The sequence below is a fragment of the Helianthus annuus genome, chromosome 8 (genome assembly GCF_002127325.2).
Source record: "Helianthus annuus cultivar XRQ/B chromosome 8, HanXRQr2.0-SUNRISE, whole genome shotgun sequence".
In the NCBI taxonomy this organism is placed as follows: Eukaryota; Viridiplantae; Streptophyta; class Magnoliopsida; order Asterales; family Asteraceae; genus Helianthus; species Helianthus annuus.
Window position 1 is genome coordinate 73421127 of NC_035440.2, and position 21569 is coordinate 73442695.

Here is a 21569-nt window from a genome sequence, read left to right on the forward strand (position 1 = left end):
AAAAAAAAACTACGGATGCATACTATTAGTATTGTAGTTTTACATTTCAGTCGGTACTGTAAATTTTATTTCTGTACTGGTGTGTATTGATGCATACTATATAAAAAGAGTAAAAGTCGCAATGCTCGACGCTTTTGGTTAAAAAGTGTGTGTCATGTGATTGGCTATATATAAATATTATTTGTGATATTAATATTTGGTAAATGTCTAAAATTCAGATGGCCGACGTGGGAAATCAAGAAAATCTGAATAACGATAACCAGAGTAACATTAACGTGGTTAATGAGAATTCGGACAATAATAACAACGGAAACCAAATGGATAATAGTGCCGTTCAGCATATTGTGGCACAGGGAATTATAGATGCGATGCCATTTATTATTCAAACAGTTCAGGAAGCGAATAATAAAAGTAAGCATAGCAGTAAGCGACCAACTGAACCAGAAAACAGCGTGAACAATGGACCCATACTTCAAGCGCCCGTCCCCAAAAGAAGAAGAACCATGCCACATGGTTGTTCTTACAAGGAATTCTGGTCCTGCAAACCAATAGAATTCTCGGGCAATGAAGGACCCATTGCAGCTTTACGCTGGATAGAGAAAACTGAGGCAGTTCTGAAAATAAGCAAGTGTGCTGAAAAAGATAAAATAATGTTTGCTTCAAATCTGTTTAAAAATGCAGCCTTAGAATGGTGGAACACTATCCTCCAATCCAGAGGAAGTGATAGGATTTATAATATGGAATGGGAAGAATTCAAGAACATGGTGGAAAGGAAATTCTGCCCTCCCAATGAAAAAGAACAGATAGCAAATAAGTTTCTGAATCTAAGAATGACCGGGGTAGACAGTAAGGGTTACACTACCACATTCTTTGAATATGCTAGGATAGTACCTACCCTTGCATCACCTGAACCAGTGTTAATCTCCCGTTACATTTGGGGATTAATTGGAGAAATTAGACATGTAGTCAAGGCAGCTAGACCCCAAACCATAGAAGAAGCTGTAGAACTAGCCAATACCTTGACAGATGAGTTAATCCGTACTAGAGAAGAAGACCAGAGGAGAAACCTAACCCAAAGGCTTACTCAAGAATTCCGTTCTGGGAATTCCAATCGTAGGAATGTAGGTTCTACCTCTGCACCCTACTGCAAAGCCTGCAGAAAGAAGCATTCTGGAAGATGCTCTACTTACTGTAATTTTTGCAAGGCCCCAGGACACAAGGAAGAGAATTGCAAGAAGAAATCCAGTAATGGAATGTGTTTCAATTGTGGAGAAAAAGGTCACATTAGGACAAACTGTCCGAAATTGGCTCCAGCTGCAACCAACAAAAATCCTAAAAATGCCAGAGCATTCGTGCTAACTACAGAGGAAGCCAGGATGATTCCAGACGTAATTGCTGGTACGTTTTTAGTTAATGATATTTTTGCTAAAGTATTATTTGACTCTGGTGCCAACCAAAGTTTTATTAATACTTCATTTTGCAAACTCCTAAATCAATCATTAACTAAACTACCACAAGAATGTCTAGTAGAAACAGCAAATGGAGAAACCATTAAAATTTCTGAAATCTTGCAAGGAGCGAGAATAGAAATTTTTAATCAAAAATTTATTGCAAACCTTTACCCAATTAATCTGGTAGGATTTGATGTCGTATTAGGAATGGATTGGTTAATAGCCAATAAAGCCAATATCTTATGTGATCAAAAGTCAATACAGATAAAATCACCAAGAGGTGAAAAGATCACAATTAAAGGAGATAAACCATTTAGATCCACTAAATTCATCTCTGTGATGAAAACTGCAAGTTGTATAAGGAAAGGATCTATAGTGTATTTGATTTCTATAATCACTAACACTAAAGGAAAAGAGTTAAAAGATATCCCAGTAGTATCCCAATTTTCAGATGTCTTTCCAGAAGAATTGCCAGGACTACCGCCAGACAGGGAAGTTGAATTCAGAATTCACCTGTTACCAGGGACAGCACCGATTGCCAAAGCACCTTACCGTTTGGCACCCGCGGAAATGCAAGAACTGAAGAAACAACTAGACGAGTTGTTGGAAAAGGGATTCATACAGCCAAGCTCATCGCCATGGGGAGCGCCGATTTTATTTGTTAAAAAGAAGGACGGATCAATGCGTATGTGCATTGACTACCGTGAATTGAACAAAGTCACGATTAAGAATCGGTACCCATTACCGAGGATCGATGATTTGTTTGATCAACTTCAAGGAGCTCGATTTTTCTCTAAAATCGATTTAAGATCAGGATATCATCAATTAAAGGTACAGGAAGAGGATATTCCTAAAACCGCATTCAGAACAAGGTATGGTCATTATGAATTTACTGTCATGCCATTTGGTTTAACCAATGCCCCAGCCGCATTTATGGACATGATGAACCGAATATGTAAGCCATATTTGGATAAATTCATAATTGTCTTCATAGATGATATTCTAATTTACTCTAAAAGTAAAGATGAGCATGCAAAGCACTTGCACTTACTTTTAAGTTTATTGAGAAAAGAGAAGCTTTATGCTAAGTTTTCAAAGTGTGAGTTTTGGTTAGAACAAGTACAATTCCTCAGACATTTAGTTAACCATGAAGGAATTCATGTAGATCCAACGAAAATCGAGGCAATTACCAAATGGAAAACCCCAGAGTCACCAACTGAAGTTAGAAGTTTCTTAGGATTGGCCGGTTATTATAGAAGATTTATTCGAGATTTTTCTAGAATAGCCATTCCTTTAACTAAGTTAACCTGTAAATCTGTTAAGTTTGAATGGGGACCAAAACAAGAAGAAGCCTTTAGAATCCTTAAGCAAAGATTAACCCATGCACCCATATTAGCATTACCAGAAGGAACTGAAGACTTTGTAGTCTTTTGTGATGCTTCTAAGTTAGGTTATGGATGCGTATTAATGCAACGCCAAAAGGTTATAGCTTATGCATCTAGACAGCTTAAGAGTCATGAAGGAAATTATTCGACCCATGATTTGGAATTAGGAGCCATAATTTTTGCCCTTAAGATTTGGAGACATTATCTTTATGGTAGTAAGTTTACCATATTCACAGATCATAAGAGTTTAAGATATGTCTTCGGGCAAAAAGAATTGAATATGAGACAGAGACGCTGGATGGAATTACTTAGTGATTATGATTGTGATATCCAGTATCACGCAGGAAAAGCCAATGTGGTGGCTGATGCTTTAAGTCGAAAATATCACGAAAAGCCAAAAAGGGTACGTTCTCTTAAATTAAATCTACAAGTAGATTTAAACAATCAGATTAGAAAAGCACAAGAATCAGTAATCAAGGAGGATACTGAAAAGTTAAAAGGAATGATTAAGGAATTAGAACAAGGAACAGATGGAATTTGGAGGTTCCATAAAAAGAGAATGTGGATACCTAAATTAGGAAATTTACGTCACCGTATATTAGAAGAAGCCCATAAGTCTAAATATACGATGCATCCAGGAAATGATAAAATGTACCAGGATTTAAGGAAAAATTTCTGGTGGATAGGAATGAAAAAGGATGTAGCAGCTTATGTTTCTAAATGTTTAACTTGCTCACAAGTTAAAGCTGAACATCAGAAACCCTCAGGATTGTTACAACAACTAGAAATACCAGTTTGGAAATGGGAATTGATAACAATGGATTTTGTTACCAAATTTCCTAAAACAAGGAAAGGTAATGATACAATCTGGGTGATTGTAGATAGGTTAACCAAGTCAGCTCATTTCTTACCAATGAAGGAAACCTTTAGTATGGAACAATTAGCCAAATTGTATGTAAATGAAATCGTTTCATTACATGGCATTCCTTTATCAATTGTTTCTGATAGGGATAGCCGTTTTACCTCTCATTTTTGGTCAAGTTTCCAAAAAGCAATGGGAACCAGGTTAAATCTAAGCACAGCTTATCATCCTCAAACGGACGGACAAAGCGAAAGGACAATTCAGACAATGGAGGACATGCTTAGAGCTTGTGTAATTGATTTTGGAGGTAAGTGGGACGAACACTTACCTTTAATAGAATTTTCTTATAATAACAGTTATCACACAAGTATCAATGCTGCACCATTCGAAGCACTTTATGGACGAAAGTGCAGAACCCCAGTCTGTTGGGCAGAAATTGGGGAAAAACAATTATCTAGACCCGAGATATTACAAGAAACAACTGATAAAATCATTCAAATCAAGGAACGACTGAAAACAGCACGTGATCGCCAAAAGAGCTATGCTGATAACAGACGCAAACCATTAGAATTTCAAGTGGGAGATAAAGTGTTATTGAAAGTTTCTCCCTGGAAAGGAGTGGTAAGATTCATCAAAAGAGGAAAGCTTAGTCCCAGATATATTGGACCTTTCAAAATTCTTAAAAGAATAGGACCTGTAGCCTATCAGCTACAATTGCCAGAAGAAATGGCAGGAATACATGATGTGTTTCATGTATCTAATCTCAAAAAGTGTTTAGCTGATGAATCACTCGTAGTACCTCTCAAGGATATAGAGGTTAATGAACAACTCAAATTTGTAGAAAGACCTCTACAGATTGAAGATAGAAAGATTAAGAATCTCAAGCATAAGAGATTGGTTCTGGTCAAAGTAAAATGGAATTCCAAAAGAGGACCCGAGTACACATGGGAGCTTGAATCCGAAATGAAAAAGAAATATCCACACTTGTTCCAGTAGATCTCGAGGACGAGCTCTAAAACAAGGTGGGGAGGATATAACAACCCTCGGTAAAACAGACATTCTCATAATATTTCTGGCACCATAATATATCTTTAAATATATCAATATGTCTTTATATGCACCCCGTATGTGAAAACCGAGCCCCAAAATAGATTATACTATATAAAATAAATAAAAACAATAATTATTAAGTTGAGGCGGGCCGCGTAGGGCCTCACCTCAAGTTAAAGCGGGTCGCGCGAGTGTGTACCAGGATATCGCCAAAACCCTTAGTTGATGCGGGCCGCGTACATGTTTGGGTAAGTGAAGGCGGGCCGCGAGCGTCCTGATTTGTGGCACAGCCCGGAGCGGCCACGTGTTCGATGCGTGTCGAGGCTACATAGTGACCGGACCAAGCTACGCTTTGACCCGGAGTTGACGCGGGCCGCGTGAGCCCGGCCCAAATTTCACGCGGGCCGCGAGGGGACTCAATTACAGCACTATAAATAGAAGGCAACGGCCTTCAGTCTGCTCGTTCAATTTTCGATTCTCAATCACAATTTCTGTAGTAGTGTTATTATAGCCGGGTATTATACCCCCTAAAATAGCGAGGTTCTGCTACGATGTAAGTATTATAACCCCTGGAGACGTATTAGATACGCTGCCCGATTGATCTAGGGTTCCGTAACGGCTGTCGTGGTTCTGCCCGACGTAGTCGTTGGAATGCCGTCTCGGGGAGGGTATTACTAATGTTAAAATGGGTTATTATACTAACACACGTGCATTTGTGTAAATTATAGATATTCACCAGGAAACCCTAAAGAATCACCTAAGACAGCAATGTGAGTTGATTCGCTTTTTGTAAACCTTTTTGTTTACTGTTCTCACAAAACCTCACTTAACTAAATATATACAAAGCAGTTATTGAGTATTTGTAAAGAATACAATTATAGTGGGTATGTTGGGGTTTTGTATACAAAATTGGTTACTGGCGTGGTAACATCCCATAAGTTGAGTATGACCGTACCACTGATGTTAATTGTGATGTCTTGGATACAAATGTAATTGCGGATGTGCCCTCAATACTGCAAATTGGTTTTTACTTAAACTTGATTAAACTGGGAATCACTCACCAGTATTTCCCACTGACAAAATGTTTTTAAAACGCGTTTCAGGTAACAAAATGTGAAAGCCAAATAGAAGCCAGCTGGACAGCACTGAAGGCTTGGAAAAGTGGCAATAAAGTTACCTAAGAATAAAATGGATGTTTTTATTAAATAAATAGGATTTATTCCTATGAAACGTGTGTATTGAAAACTTGGGTTTTTACCCATATGTTTAATGTTATAAAACATGGTGGTTTACTCTGATTAAAATATTTCCTAACTACGGTCCTGATGAAAATTTCCGCTGCCAAATTGGATAAATAAATGTGATACCACCGAAACTGGCTCACGGCCGCCCGTTCCCGGGAGATAGGGATCGGGGGCTGTGACATTGTTCACCGCCCTTGATTGCACGCTGCATTGTGTAGTCACCTCCACCGCCCCACTAAGATATCGGCCCAATCCCAGGCTTTTTAAATCACTGCCCACTTCAATACCATTTGATGGCCCATGTGATTGTTGATTAGTTGTTGTACCCAACTTGCACCGCCCAATCGATTTCAAGAGCCACACCCATTATTTTTAGAAAGGCCCAATTAATAGCCCATTATTACACCGTTTTTTGTCTGTTATTGTTGTTATAGAAAATAATAATAATAAAAAAAAACAACAAAAAACAAACAAACAAAACAAAAAATAACCATTATTTTCTATAAAGAATTGGGGGCATTTGAATTAACAGTATACATTCATTGGAACGTGTTCACGGATCTTCGACACGAGTTCTAGATCAATTTCATCAACACACACTTTTACGGATTCAGTTCAGTTTAAACTGATTGTTTATTTGTGTGTTTGCAGGTAAATCGAAGTGATTAGTTGTCACCGGATTTTCATCAATCAGATATTCATTAGATTTTTGTTTGTGTGAAAACTCTTTCATTGATTGAAAATCTGTTGCTGTGTATTTCTCATTACCAAAACATGGATTCTGAAATGTATATCGCACTGAACAAGTTTGAAAATTTTTCAGGTATCGATGGAGAATCAATTGAAGAATTGATTAATAGGTATATCGAGTTGTATTGGGATATGGTGAGATTGCAGATAACCAAGACCAATGAGGAATTGGTTGATAAGTTGGGAAATGCTTTACCGGGTGTTGAATGGAGAACGTATTTGTTAGACTTGAAGAAGATATACTTAAACTTGAATTTGAGCGTGTTCATCGAGAAGATTAAAGAGCGAGAACTTGAATTACAAAAGATTAGTAATACAGAAGCAGCTGATGAAGTAAAAGTCAAATATGAGGATATCGTTCGAGAAGAAGAGGAGCAGGTTAAAGAAATTTCAGCTATCAAGATGGAGACGAAAGCTGAAGCTGAAAATATGATCGAGAAGTGCTCAAACTGTGAAAATCTGAAATTCGAAAATGCCAAACTCTTGAGGGAATTAGAGAGTTTGACATTAAAAAACGAAAATCTTAAAAATTCAGAAAATGTTTTAGAAGATGAGATAGACATCTTTGGTAAAAATAATCTTGAAAAACAGATTGCAATAAATTCTCATCTTGCTAAAATCATTCAGCTTGAAAAAGAAGCTGAAAATGATCGGCATAAAATTGCTGAGCTTGAAAATAAATTGAAAGGTTTTGTGATTTCTTCAGCGTATGTGAATATTTCATGTCCAAAACCGATCAATGAAATTCCAATAAGTGACAGTGTCACAAACTTTGACAATGTCAAAGTTGAAGATTGTGATGAGAAATCTGATGATGAAAATACAAAAATTGAAAAACAAAAATTGTTTTTAGAATTAACAGAAAAATTCAAAAATACTGTTTTGCAATCTACTGAAATAGGTGAATGCTCAAAGCAAAAACCTGTTAAGAAGATTGTTGAACAAAAACAAATTGTTAAAAAGTCGAAAAATGTTCAAAACAAAAATAAAAGCTCATCAGATCAATCATCCAATCGCAATCAAAAATCACAAAAATTGAAAAACGAAAATTCAAAAATTTTTGGTAATAAGTGGTGCAGGTTTGACCACAGTGCTCAAGAGACAAATACAACAATTAAGAAGAGGAAAGAGTATCACCAAGCCAAACAGTGCTTTGATCTGAGCGTTTGGTATGAAAATGGTGATTGGTACGATAACAGAGTGTGTTACAGATGCGGCTATCAAGGACACATTGCTGTTAACTGCCAGAGTAAGAGTTTTGAATCGAGGAGATGCTATAACTGCAACATCATAGGTCACATTGCCAGAGATTGCCCAATGAGATCAAATGGAAGATCGAGGGTTGTATCTCAGAAAAGGGTGATGCAGTCAATCAAAGTCAGAGAAAAGCCCAAGGAACTGAAAGTTTCAGAACAGAAAGTCAAAGAACCTAAAGTTCAAGAAAAGAAAGTGAAGCTTTCACAAGGGCAGAAAGACCGACTGAGAAAGAAAAGGAAGAAAGCACGAGAGTATCTCGAAAAGATTTTGTCCTCGGGTACAACAAATAAGAGTGCTGATGAATCGCTTAACTCGACAACAAAGTCAAGTAAACCGAATTCTTCAGATGCAAATCTGAGGACAAAAGAGGAGATAAAGAAGGTTGAAGTGGTTAGCGATGAATTTATTTCTTCGGAAACAAAGGAGCTACGTGTTGGCGATGAATCTGATAAGCCAAAGTCAGATGAGCCACGTTCTGGCAATGATTCTGATTCGTCAAAATCAGAGGAGCCACAAGATGAGCTCAAAAGTGAAAATTCAGTTCCGCCAATGGATGACACAAACTTTCCACCATTGCGAACTGAAAATTTTAAACAAAAAGTTGGTAAAGTGAAAATTTTGAACTATTATGAAAAGAAAGAATTCAATGTCGAAAAGGCTTTTAATAACAAAGTGAAAAATATTTTTGGAAAAATGGTTGAGGGAAAGGTAAAAGGGGTAAAAGAATTTTATGAAGCAAAAAGGAATGTTCAAACCCCTAGTGAAAATAACTCAAATACACCCAAGGCTGGTCAGGCTTGGGTGCCTACATTCGTTGCTTAAAATCCTGACTTGCCGGAGTTCCCAGGTTGGTAAGCGTGGAACATGAATCGGCACATTTCTTGAGAAATTTCACTCTGGTGATTTTTCGTCTTTCAAAAGATAAATCAGGGACATTAAGTTGTACTTGATTCATCTTTCCTACAAATGTTAACCTGAAAAACAATGTGATGAAACCCCGAGTTTATGAAATGACACATAAAACTAATTTTCCGGAAAAACCATTTTGATTAAAACAAACTTAAGTGTTTTGAAATCATAATGGGAAAATAGTTTGTTGTGAGGGGGAGTTCTGATTGTTTACGCCAAAGTGGATGGAGAATTGAAGTGATTCTCATCAAGTTGTCAAGTTTGTACAGTTTGTTCTCAAATTCCCAGAAAATCAAAATTGAAACATATTTTGATTTTAGGGGGAGAAAAATTTTAAAAAAATTAGAAAATTTGAAAATGTCAAAAAACATTGAAAAATTTAAAAATGAGTTTTGTTGTGAAAAAGAGGAAATGATTGTAAATCAGTGGACTATCACAGCACGCTAAAGAAATGTAATGTCAAATGTAATAAACGGTCTCACTGATGATGTGACGATAGGTTTTTGTACATTTAGTAGATTTATTCGGGATATAAACCTAAAATTTCAAACTTGTGAAATTCGTGGGGAACACTACTTGGATATATAGGTAACCCCTGAAATCTCGTTTGAAAGGTCTCGTATTCTGATATACTAGGTGTTTATACTCTATGATGTATGGGGTATTATTCCGGGACTTCTGCTGAACGGTAGTTCTGACCTAGTCCTTGGCTAATACTTTCTGCAAAATGCTTGAAACATAGCATAAAGCCGTCAGCTAATTAGACAATAAAATTGATAATCATCTGTTGTAGCTGAAAAGATCCTCTAAAGGGGACACACTGCTAAGTCGAAGCTGATATCTCTCTGCTGAACGGAGTTCTCGCATTTAACCCCTAATTTATGTACAGATATCATTGTAGTATTCTTGCCTGTAAGACTGAATATTGGGATTCTGGATACGGGAGTATATTCAAGAGGTGGGACACATGAATCGAACTAAGTTCATAAAAAACTTAAATAGTATCCTGAATAGATTGAAAGTTGTATGAAAATTTAAGAGGACAACTATATCGTCAATCAACGTGAATCGTTTAGAACTTAAAATGTCTAAAAGCTTAACGGTGCGTGTGATGTGTCTCAAAAACTGATATGATCCTCTTACACAAACTCACAAAAATATGTTTGTACATATTTCATTTCTGCATTTAATTTTTGTCTTTGCATTCACGTTTCATATTTTGAAAAATCCAAAAATATTTTCGACAACTGATGTTGGAGAGCTGATTTTCAAAATCTCAAAGGCTAAACATGATGAACAGACAGGTTGGTTAATGGTTTGAAATGTTTAAGATAATTCATTAATTTGAATTAGAAATTGGAATGTTTCAAATTTTATCAGTTTTAAATGTGAAAATTCTCAAATGTTTAGTTGATTCATTAAGTTGAATCACAACTTTATTTGTTTGTAATAGAGAGGTTGAGATGTGCAGGTTTCAGAGTTTGTTGATACGGAAAGTCAGGCGTCGATCCCAAAAGCACGGAAGCTTGACGAAAGGGGGAGCCTGAAGAGTCTGAAGAAAGAGAGCAACGGAAGCTGAAGACAGATCCACCGGGATTCTGTTCAAGCAAGAGGAACTCAAGAGAGAGAGAAAGACAAGTTGCTACGAGTTTCACTACGAGATTGACTACGGCAATATGATGCATTTATTGTCTATCGCCTTCGTCAATCCGAGTCGTAGTGAGAAGCCGGAAGAAATCAAGTGCATAATGTCATATTTAGTTAGAAATGTCAAGGTGGCAAACTTGTAATTAATGAGAACTTTCATTAAGTTGCCTTGACCATATAAATAGGAGGTTATGTCATGATTTTAGTTAGATTTGGTGGAGATTGAAGTAGAAGAAGTAGAAGACTTTCTAGAGAGAGAAAGTGTAGAGAGAGAAAGTGGTGTAATCGTGATTCTTGTACCGTTCAAGTCGTATTTCTCAATGGAATCACGTTAGTAGTACGTTATTGTGTGTTCGGTTACGCACGTTCACGGATTCCGCACGTGAAACGTTCGTTACGCAATCGAACGGCGTCAAAACCGGTCCTACAAAAACATGTATGTAATCAAGTTCATAGCTTATGTGTGGATGATTTCATCATCCACAACATTTTTAACCATCACATCTTGCTAGTTCATGTCTTTAAACATGATCTAGCAAGTCTATGTGATGAATCAAAAAATTCTATCTAACAAACAACATACAATAAGCATAACAACACAAGATCAACATGATTTCATCACTACTTTATCCATACTTCATCTTTAGTTAGTTTATACTTCAAGACTTTGATTATGTTCTTTAGGGTTCTTACATTTTCATCATCCTTTTCACTATTAACCACCAAAAATATGAACAAAATGAAGATCTAAGGCACTTACTACTAGCACAAGGCTAGGGGAGTTTCAAAGCGTAAAAGTGATGGATAAAAGAAAACGAGAGCGGTCCTTGAGCTTCCGAACACACCAAGCTTAGTTGTAGGGTCTCTTGCACCTTTGTATATGTGTAGATTGCTTGAAGGAAGCTTGAAGGTGGTGGTGGCGGCCGAACCCAAAGAGAAGAGAGGGAGAAGAGTGTTGTTATTTGATGTTGAGAAGTGCGAAGATGGTTATCTCCCATGCTTATTTATAAACAATATTTCAACATTATCCATCATAGAATATGTTTCATTAACCAACAACATTGGAATAAAATATTGAAAAGAAACAAAGGGTGGGTCACCCTATGGTAACCGTCACCCAAGGGGGGGGGAGGGGTATGGGGTTGGGTTGTGATGGATCTAGTTACTAATTTAGTTAGGATTTAAGTGTTTAGTATATTAAGGTGTGTTATGCAATATAAGGTGTGTTAGGGTGTTCGGAGACCCTAACTAGCTCAGAAAAGTGAAAACAATGTGTTTGGCAATATTTTTATGTTTCGGGTAAAGTCCGGTTGTTCGGTTGGATGTTGATCCGTTAAAGTGCTAAACTAATTCATAAAGTGTCTTTTATAATATTTTTAGTGACACATTAAATTCCCAACACTTTGGAAAGTGTCTAGGACTATTTTGCTAAGTTTTGCACTTTACTAGCATTGTTAAATGCTGAATTTTGGTTATTTAGTGCAGAATTCTGCACTTAAAGTATGTTTTAGGCACTTCTGGGCACTATAACTATCACCTAGTGACACAGTTTTATGGTCCTCACCTCCCTACACTCCCTACTAGTGTAGTATTCTATTCTTGGCTCACACTGGCCTAAAAAACAATGCCTGTCTAAGTGCTGGCATTGTCAGCATGTCTCTGGGTTATCCGCTCACTGTGCTAACTGTGCTTTGTGCATCAAGTTTTTCACTAATGTTTGTGTGTAAATAATAGAGTGACGGTATAAAATGTGATGCATGGGTATGTATGTATTGGAAAACAAAAAGCAGTTTAAACACAGTTGTAATCAAGCATAGTTATTAAGCATAAATTAATTATTAATTAATTGTACGGATACCTGGAATTGTGAGGGTTGTCACATGTAAAACCCTAGCCATGCCAAGGGGATGAATCTAACCAAAAGAAACTCGATAATATTCCAGAATATTCAAAACGAAGTTAGAAAACGGGTGACGAAGATTGGAAAACTCAAAATGTCGACAATATAAAGCAATCGAACCAGGAGGACAATCATTGATAGATTTATCACAAGCCGGTGCAACCGGTTTAAATTTCGTCCCTATCCCTGTGACAACTCGAGTTTCCGAGATTCCACTTTCGCATTTATTGCACGTTCACTGTTTGTTTAGTTGCTTACTTACACAATTTGTTGCTTTGTAACTGTATACGTTTTGATTTGATAAAGTTTTACGAATGATTTGACAAATACATGAATTTGGTGATGAAACTGTAAATTGTATGTCTTGTGCATGTATTATGTAATAGATAATACTTAAGGGTGTTTAGTGTTAATAGTGAAAATAAAACAAAACCCTTAACCCTAATCATTCTCACTAATTTTCATCATACGGCATTTCAATTCATCCTCTCTACAACCATTCCTCTCATCATTCTTGGCTATCATTTTTGGCTACACAAGTTCTCTTGCATCAATCTTGATCTCCCAATCCATCTAGAATCAATCTAAGGTAAACGTTTAATGATTGTTTGTTGTTAATCCTTGATTATGTGATTCATGCAAAACCCTAGTTCTACATACAATAGTTCTGTGTTTATTGATTGATTCTGATTATTGTGAAATGGATATGATTAGTTGTGTAATCACTTGCCTGACACTAAGATGCCTGTTATGATAGAGATGTTTGATTGATGATTAGATTACTGCAATGCAAATGTATGAAATTAGGGTTTCTTGATCGTAAAACGTAACTGTTACATTGCATATTGATGTGCGTAAAGTGTGTTATATTTTTGATGAGTATTTAAGCCCCTTTTTACACTTTTAGCCAAGTTTTAAATTTATAAAACACGATATTCACTAACACTAAACACACATATGGGCAAGTGCACCCATCGTGGACGTAGTATAGTGTTGGTAAGATACCGAGGTCGTCCAAGGACATAAGAGCTTTTAATACCGGTTTATCCTCAACGTCTAATCAAATCAAAAAGTTAGAAAAATGTTTTAAACTAAGAAAAGTAAAAACTAACTAAATGCTGAAAAATAAAAATAAAATAAAAACAGATAGACAAGATGAATCACTTGGATCCGACACGTGTATTAGTATAACCTTTGATTATTTTCGCACTTTTGCACTTGTTTAAGAGATTATCTTAGTTATTGTAGTAGGCCCCTCTTTTGAAGGCGACGTTACCATCAACCCAGTAGTTTGAGTCAGCAAGGATACAATCCTAAAGGGTCGGATTATTGAAAGATAATGAATTAAGTTATTAATGCAAATTATGGTAGGCCCCGCTTTTGGCGGTGACGTTACCCTCGGCTAAGTAGTCTGAGTCAGCAGGGATACAGTCCTAAATAGCCGGGTTATAGTATTAATAGTAGTTAACTTATGAGGGGGTCAAAGAGTTTGGATCCCCGCCATCCAATACCTATGGGCATTGAAGGAGATCCTACTAAATTTGACCCAGGTCCCAAGCAGGACCTCTAAACGCTGAACAAGGGCAAGACCCTTACCAAACCGTTCCCTTAACCCCCGACCAGGTAGCCAACATACCTCCATATAGACCGTGGAGATATGAATGGTGAAAATCTTTTATTTTATATAGACAGTAAAATAATGCCAAGACACCACGGACAAACGATAAGGAAAGATCACCTTCAACATAAGTAACTAGTTATTAAAGTCATTAATACAAAACCAAATAAAAAGTGCAAAAGATTAAAAATAAAAAGTATTATACTAAACACTTGTCTTCACCAAGTGATGTAAGAGACTTAGGCAAACATGGCCTTGATTGTCAAGAACTCTTACGATCAATCTTGGATCCCGAGACGACTCACACACTCTACGATGGACAATGGATAATGGTGGTGGATGATGGTGTTATGGTGGTGGTGGGTGGTGGATGAGGTGTGAGAGAGGTGGTGTGCCAAGGGATAAGAGAGAATGAAGCCAAGCTCCTCTATTTATAGGCTGAACAGAAGGCTGGACACGGCCCCGTGTCCGCTGGACACGGCCCCGTGCCCGCCTGACACTCTCTCTCCTCATTAATTGTAATTGCGAATTACAATTAATGCGCCTGCTGTACTTTCACCACGCCCCCGTGCTCGCTGGACACGGCCCCGTGGTGGGCAATGGAAGCTTCTACTGGTTTGTCTTTTCTGCTGCTTCCTGGGCACGCCCCCGTGTTCGCTGGACACGGGGCGTGTTCAGACTCTGTTTCTTCTCCTTTGCCTTGGGAGGTGCCGTTGAGGGTCCGGGCAATCCACTTTTGTTCCTTTTTCTTGTATTTATGGTAGAATTAGTTGTCTTTTTGCTTCTTTTGTGATTTTGAGCTCATTTCATCCTGAAAATACAAAAGGAAGACAAAAACACTCTTTTTCCAACATTAGTACTAAAAAAGGGTTAGTTTTATGCCTTAATTGATGTGATTTATATGTTGCATTTTACACACATCAAATACCCCCACACTTGAACTTTTGCTTGTCCTCAAGCAAAACTCTTTAAATGTGGCTTACACTCCCAAATGGAATAGGTAGAAGAGAAGTTTTTTTTTTTTTTTTTTTTTTTTTTAGCTTGTCCTAGAGTGTCGGGAATCCAAGGCTTTTATAGGTTTTATTTTTATTTATTTACAATCCTATTCGTTATGATTTATTTTGAACTTTTCATAAGATGAATTACTTATTTGGGCATAGCATGCCTTATTAAAATTCCATTTATATACAAGTTCACATACCTCACGGGAGATCACTCAACACTCGGCCGAAGGTGTATATTTTAGTGAATCACTCGAGAGCGGCACGGAACTTACGTTTTCCATAGGCTTGCCAAGCAATCAATCCTCCTCCTTTTTAACTTTTTACCTTTGTAAATATCAAGAGGACTTTTTGGGTGAAGGCTTGGGTTTAAAGGTGGGTGGTTGGTTAGTGGTTAGTAAAAAGGGCGAAAATCGTAACAAGCGTCGGTTTTCGTGAAGTACCTTGTTTTTAGTGACTTTTTGTTTTGAAGTATTTCTCCAAACAAGCTTTTCTAGCTTTTGTTTGTTTTTGACTTCATCATCATCATTTTTTTTTTTTTGAACCGTCACATAAAAAGGTGATGTTTACGAAAAAGCGAACTTTTTACTAAAATAAAAAATAAAAAGGTTTTTGGTGGGTAAAAAGGGTTTTGGGGTAATGAAATGAAAGGTTTAGGCTCAAAGGGGCTATCTAGGGGGATTTTGGGTAGGTAAAAAAAAATGAAAAATAATGGTTTTGAAAGAAAAATGGTTAGTCCTAATGCCTCCATCATTTACTTACTTGGGTTTAAGTTGGTAAGGACTGGGAATGTATCGTCGTGGCAAGTTCTAGATTTGTAAGGACCGAGCGGCTATTCACACAAGAAACGAAAAATGAGCATTTAATCTAAATATGTGTATTTTTATGCTCAATAAAGGCTCAAAACTCACTTTTGTGGGAATGGGTTTTTAATGTGACCAAGCATATATAATCGAATTTTAAACTAGACTTGTTATACCGTTTCATAATTTTCTTATGTTGGTTCCTTTTTTATCATGACGCTATCGGTTGTAAACTTGTAAAAATATAGCCTTTTTAGAACTTGTTATTCCCAACTTAAACTAAGACAAGTAAATAAAAAAAATGAAAAAGTTTTTGAAAAAAATTTGGGGTGTTTAGCGGTTCCAATAGAGTTTTGTGTAAGGCTTGTGTTTAGGATTTTGCAAAATTTCAAGGTTTTAGCATCCCCCCCCCCCCCCCACACTTAAATTACACATTGTCCTCAATGTGTCCAAAAATAATGTTTTTGGTTGATTAGAATGTATAAAAGTGGGTTAAAAAGCAAAGATTTATGTTACTGGCATCCTGGACACGGCCCCGTGTTCACCGGGCACGGCCCCGTGGTCAAGTGCCAGTAACAAAAATTACAGAATTGAAACAGAAGCCTGGACACGGGGGCGTGTCCGCTGAACACGGCCCGTGTCCAGTTACTTGAACTGGGTGATTTTCTGCAGGGGCTCAGCACGGGGCCGTGTTGGTTGGGCACGGCCCGTGTTGAGCCTTCTGTGATGGAGATTTTTGTCGGGTTGCTCTGTTCTTCGTGCATGGTTTCATTTTTCTCGTTCCCTTTTTCATCCATTACCACCATGAGTGTGTTTTATTCTGCAAAAACTAAAAGATTAAACTAAACTAAACTAAGGATAGATCCGCGGAATGCCTCCGTGGTGCGCCACGTTTATAAGGGTCCTTGGCTAGACCCGATTCCTGGTTATATATCTTCTGAGTGGAGTGCCTTGCTTCCCAAGTTACACCGTCGGAGAGCGGCATCCAAGCTTGAATCAATAACCTTCATGTAATTGACTGGGTCGTCGTCCTCTATTCTCTTCCCAACTCCGAACTTCACCTCATCGTCCCCATACCTCAAAGTCAGTGTCCCGTCATTCATGTCTACCACTGCTTGTGCTGTGGCAAGGAAGGGTCTCCCTAGGATAAGGGGGACCTCGGTGTCTTCCTCCATGTCGAGTATGACAAAGTCAACTGGATAAACGAATCTGTTCACCCTTACCAAGACATTCTCGATGACACCTTGTGGGAACTTGACTGATCGATCAGCGAGTTGTATGCTTATTTTTGTAGGGCTCGTGGTTCCCAAGCCAAGCCTTTTGAACATCGATGAGGGCATGAGGTTAATGCTAGCCCCTAAGTCGGCCAAGGCATTGCGAACGGGTGATTCCCCTATTGAGCATGGAATCGTGAAACTCCCGGGATCGATTTTCTTTTGGGGTAGTTTATTGAGTACGAGGGCAGAGCATTCTTCGCCTAAATTAACTAATTGCAAATTTTCAATTTTCTTTTTATGTGTAAGGAAGTCCCTCATAAATTTAGAGTATTTGGGCATTTGGGTTAGGACTTCGATAAAAGGAATATTGACATGCAATTGTTTTAACAGACTTTCGAATTTTGCGAACTGCTCATTGGTCTTTTGACGAATTAACCTACCGGGGTACGGAACCCGAGGAGCCTTGGTAGGCTCTGGTGATGGGGGAGAGTTCTTTTCCTGCAGATGTGTTGGCATTGTTTCTTCCGTTGGTGGAGGTACTTCTGCAGGCCCTACGGTGCGGTTTCGTAGTGTAATGAGGTGAACTTGCGCCTTTGGGTTTGTTTCGGTATTGCTAGGTAATGCGCCTTGCGGTCTCTCGGAAAAATTTTGTGCTAGTTGATTTATTTGTTTTTCTATGTTTTGAATGCTAGCTTGTTGATTCCTAAAATTAGATTCTAACTGTAGAAATCTTTCCGAGTTTTTCTTATCAGTGTCAGAGACGAGGCGAGATATAGTATCTTCGAGCCTTTCTCGTCCACCTTGTTGTTGAGTGAAATTTTGTGACTCATTTCTTGATTGCTGAAAGTTTGTTCGTTGGGTTTGTTGGTTACTACTATTGCCGGTTTCCCTCCAACCAAGGTTTGGGTGGTTTCGCCATCCTTGGTTGTAAGTTCCCGTTGGAGGACCCGACGGCCTAGGTCTATTATCAATGTAGTTTACCATTTCTTGTTGATCGTCCGTTTCTTTCATGCAACTCCAATTTTCATGTGACCCACCACACCCTTCACAAGCCATAACCGAGACTGTTTTTGTCATTTCTAATTTTTTTATTTTTCAAGAAAGGGCCTCGATTTGGGCTTGTAAAGAGGTGCTTTCGTCGACCTTATGGGCGCCCGGGGCAATAGACTTATTTCCCCGGGGAGTGTGCCATTGAAAATTGGTTTGAGCAATTTCCTCAATTTGATTATATATTTCGTGTGGGCGTCGATTACCTAAAAGTCCCCCGGAGCTAGAATCAAGTGTCTGCCTAGTGTGTGGCAACAATCCATTGTAGAAAGTGGATACTTGTTGCCATATTGCGAGGCCGTGATGGGGACACTTGCGTAATAGCTCCTTGAACCTTTCCCAAGTTTCATATAAGGATTCCCCATCCTCTTGTGAGTATGTATTAATTTCAGCCATTAATTTAGCAGTTTTAGAAGGAGGGAAATACTTATATAGAAACTTTTGGGCTAGTTCATCCCAGGTGTTTACCGATCCAGCTGGGAGGGTGTTGAGCCAAGCTTTTGCCCGGTCTTTTAGTGAGAATGGAAACATACGGAGGCGGATGGCGTCGTTTGATGCTCCATTGATCCGAAAGGTATCACATATTTCTAAGAAATTAGTTATATGTAGATGAGGATCCTCGTCCGCAAGCCCGTGGAAAGTTGCGGAGTTTTGGAGCATTTGTATCAAATGCGGTCGAAGTTCGAAGTTATTCGCTTCGACATTCGGAGCATTGATAGCGGCGCCTAGATTACCTACGGTGGGCCGTAGATAATCCATAAGGGTACGTTGGTCCGCCATTGGGGGTGGATCACCCGAAACCTTCTCTTGGTTTTTGGCTTTTAACCTTTTTCTGAGAAAGCGTTCGGGTTCTTCTAGTGGTTCCTTTATGTCTTTATTAGAACTGGAGCTCATACACTACGTGAGGATGGCGTTGGGTTCCAAGTCCTGCAATAAAAACAGAAAAGAATGTTGGTCAGAAGGTTCACCACGGCCCCGTGTGGAGTGAACACGGCCCCGTGGTCGGAATTACAGTGATTGTTTTTCAGATCCCAGTTACTGGAAGTTGGACACGGCCCCGTGTTGCACCGGCACGGCCCCGTGGTCAGCCTTCTGTAACTTGAAAAACAAAAACTGCCAGTAATGTTGCTGAGCACGGCCCGTGTCCGACCAAGCACGGCCCCGTGCTGAGCTCTGCAGAAGCTGAAAAATCTAAAAAAAAAACCCTAACAAATTAAAAAAATAAAAATATGATTAGGCCGTTGATTCCTAACTTTCTTAAAATCCTTGTGTCCTTGGCAACGGCGCCAAAAACTTGATGTGCGTAAAGTGTGTTATATTTTTGATGAGTATTTAAGCCCCTTTTTACACTTTTAGCCAAGTTTTAAATTTATAAAACACGATATTCACTAACACTAAACACACATATGGGCAAGTGCACCCATCGTGGACGTAGTATAGTGTTGGTAAGATACCGAGGTCGTCCAAGGACACAAGAGCTTTTAATACCGGTTTATCCTCAACGTCTAATCAAATCAAAAAGTTAGAAAAATGTTTTAAACTAAGAAAAGTAAAAACTAACTAAATGCTGAAAAATAAAAATAAAATAAAAACAGATAGACAAGATGAATCACTTGGATCCGACACGTGTATTAGTATAACCTTTGATTATTTTCGCACTTTTGCACTTGTTTAAGAGATTATCTTAGTTATTGTAGTAGGCCCCTCTTTTGAAGGCGACGTTACCCTCAACCCAGTAGTTTGAGTCAGCAAGGATACAATCCTAAAGGGTCGGATTATTGAAAGATAATGAATTAAGTTATTAATGCAAATTATGGTAGGCCCCGCTTTTGGCGGTGACGTTACCCTCGGCTAAGTAGTCTGAGTCAGCAGGGATACAGTCCTAAATAGCCGGGTTATAGTATTAATAGTAGTTAACTTATGAGGGGGTCAAAGAGTTTGGATCCCCGCCATCCAATACCTATGGGCATTGAAGGAGATCCTACTAAATTTGACCCAGGTCCCAAGCAGGACCTCTAAACGCTGAACAAGGGCAAGACCCTTACCAAACCGTTCCCTTAACCCCCGACCAGGTAGCCAACATACCTCCATATAGACCGTGGAGATATGAATGGTGAAAATCTTTTATTTTATATAGACAGTAAAATAATGCCAAGACACCACGGACAAACGATAAGGAAAGATCACCTTCAACATAAGTAACTAGTTATTAAAGTCATTAATACAAAACCAAATAAAAAGTGCAAAAGATTAAAAATAAAAAGTATTATACTAAACACTTGTCTTCACCAAGTGATGTAAGAGACTTAGGCAAACATGGCCTTGATTGTCAAGAACTCTTACGATCAATCTTGGATCCCGAGACGACTCACACACTCTACGATGGACAATGGATGATGGTGGTGGATGATGGTGTTATGGTGGTGGTGGGTGGTGGATGAGGTGTGAGAGAGGTGGTGTGCCAAGGGATAAGAGAGAATGAAGCCAAGCTCCTCTATTTATAGGCTGAACAGAAGGCTGGACACGGCCCCGTGTCCGCTGGACACGGCCCCGTGCCCGCCTGACACTCTCTCTCCTCATTAATTGTAATTGCGAATTACAATTAATGCGCCTGCTGTACTTTCACCACGCCCCCGTGCTCGCTGGACACGGCCCCGTGGTGGGCAATGGAAGCTTCTACTGGTTTGTCTTTTCTGCTGCTTCCTGGGCACGCCCCCGTGTTTGCTGGACACGGGGCGTGTTGTCACACCCCGAATTTCCACGTGTCACCGGTGGGCCCGGTGGGGGTAACGTGACGTAGTTGATAACATCATAGTCAAACAACACAATATATAAATGCACAGCGGAAGCAGAATTAGATTCATTTCAACTTTACATAAACGTAATATTTAATATCACAAGTAGTTGAAACGGATCCACAGGCGGATCAAATAAAATAAGATAATTGTTCAACAGACTTTAGACGCCTGGAACTTGCAAGATTCCTTACTAACGCCCTGAGCAGCTTCCAGCCTATTACGTACTTGTACCTGTCACTTAGACTTTGGAAAATACGTCAGTTTTCACTGGTAAATACACTCAACTGACTCATTTGAAAAGAGTTTATGAAAATTGGTTTAGGCGCACAAGGCACAAAACTATTTTGACACTTGATTAAGATGCACAAGGCAATATTAATCTTTTATACTTGGGACAAACTATATCTCATGTTATCAGTTTTACATAACTTGCTCTACATGCGGGGCCCGGTCCTATGCCGGTTCAAGATTAACCGACACACCACTATTCCCTTATTGGGAATCCCTTATTGGGTATAATCAAATAATAAGCATGAAGCATCTGTCAGGTGTATGCCTACACCCCGTGCTTAGGTCGTGGCCATTGCAATTAATGAGTCAAGGATATCCAGGACACGGTCGCATTAATCC

The 21569-nt window shown here is 38.6% G+C and overlaps 1 non-coding gene across 1 annotated transcript; it reads left to right on the forward strand.

Annotated features, from left to right (window-relative positions):
* Positions 1-18436: 18436 nt before the first annotated feature.
* On the forward strand, positions 18437-18543 carry LOC118481472. The gene has a single exon (XR_004865681.1). It is a non-coding gene; the product is annotated as a small nucleolar RNA R71 (small nucleolar RNA).
* Positions 18544-21569: the final 3026 nt, after the last annotated feature.